This window comes from Belonocnema kinseyi, chromosome 5, assembly GCF_010883055.1.
Source record: "Belonocnema kinseyi isolate 2016_QV_RU_SX_M_011 chromosome 5, B_treatae_v1, whole genome shotgun sequence".
NCBI lineage: Eukaryota > Metazoa > Arthropoda > Insecta > Hymenoptera > Cynipidae > Belonocnema > Belonocnema kinseyi.
In genome coordinates, this window is record NC_046661.1 from 118,949,356 (window position 1) to 118,950,961 (window position 1,606).

The 1,606-nt window shown below is 29.8% G+C and overlaps 1 long non-coding RNA gene across 1 annotated transcript; it reads right to left on the reverse strand.

Moving 5' to 3' along the window:
• Nucleotides 1-135: 135 nt before the first annotated feature.
• Nucleotides 136-839, reverse strand: LOC117172720. Its single transcript, XR_004467052.1, has 2 exons — nucleotides 680-839; nucleotides 136-323 (listed from the first exon to the last, which is right to left on the reverse strand). It is a non-coding gene; the product is annotated as an uncharacterized LOC117172720 (long non-coding RNA).
• Between the last annotated feature and the right edge of the window lie 767 nt (nucleotides 840-1,606).

Genomic DNA, 1,606 nt, shown 5'->3' on the forward strand with positions numbered 1-1,606 from the left:
TATAGAGCTCCAAGGAGATTATGTTGGAAAATAAAAAAAAATTTACCCAAAAAAAATTGTTTTTATACTTCATTCTAAGGACTTATTGAACTACCCTCGTACCACGCATAAATTCTATTAAAATTTGTAATCACGCAGTGGGTACTCGAGGTATTTTCATATTAAAAAATATGTTTTAATTAAATAACGAATACAATAATAAATACTGCAAGTAAACAGTAATAAAATAATAATAAAATACCATTTTGAAGTACATTTCTGCTCAGAAGGTACCCACGATAATTCGACATGCGCAGTAGGTAGTAGTAGACAAACAAAAAAACCTTGAAATAAAAAAATTCATTTTTTCACTATTTTCTTAGTTATATTAATATTCTCGACTATTTGACCATAGAATATGTGAATATGTTATCGGAAATGTATTTAGAATGTGATGAAAAATTAATCTACGGAGTAGGTTGATATAAAAATAATTTATGTTTAATTTGAATTACGAGAAAATATCTTCGCATTTATATTTATTATCTAGGTATTTTTAAATTTTCCGTTTCTTTTGCTTCCGTATTTTGTTTCTAGCAGCTAAAATATCAGCTTCTCTTGTATCATATAATGTAAGTTGCAATTTTTTATTTCCTTGTTTAAGTTTCGATATACATTTTAATTACAAATCTAGTCATACCTTAGACAATTTCATACTTGATTTCCAAGGATTCGTCATTTTCGTACTCAATTAAAGTGTTGGTTCCAGAATTATTGCCAGAAGAAATGTCAGTATTTGAAAAAGAATCTGGCCCAACATATGGTTTTTCAGTTGATTTCTTCGACTCACTCTTGATCTGCTGACCTGGAAAATGATAAGGTAAAAGTTACAATTAGTAATTTTGTATTATTTTAATCCTTAGCCTATAGCAGTTTTGATTTTAAGGCTGACAGAATGCTGCACAGAAAAATGATGAAATCTTTGGAACACTCAAATTTTTTACTAAGAATTGACATTTGCAAATTAAGGTTTTAAAAGGTGCTTTGAAAAACATTGAAAACATTTAAAAGGTTAGAGCATTTTCAAAATGCTTGATACCCTTTTTTTTTCTCGAAAATTCAAATTTCGACCAAATAAAAAAAACTTATAAAAAATTCCATTTTACGGTCAAACTATGCAAGACACGAAAAAAGATGTTCACACAAAAATTCTCCATCCAAAAAGGACCTACACATTTTTAGTAGATCAATTTTTTATAAGGCGAGTAGTTTTTGTTTATCGTGAAAAATGACACTTCAAAACTAAAAAAAAAACTTTCATTTTTACATTCTCATCCTATTGAGAAGGTATTGGCTTTACGTAAAATTTGACAAAGTGCACGAAGAAAAATTTCGGGAGATTAATTCACGGCACTACCCCTTTATTTGATTACGCTATGGTCCAAAAACTAAAATCTCAGAACCCTTGCTTTTAAAGCATAGGTCTCGAAGTTTCAGACATTAGGCCACGCCCCTTTGCTCTCAGGTCTTCAATTGTGGGTCCGGATGCAATAAGGGCACATAAAATTTTTTCGTGCGAAAACGAAGTCCCCTGGAGGCTTTAGAAAAAATTTTCGAATTTTAATTT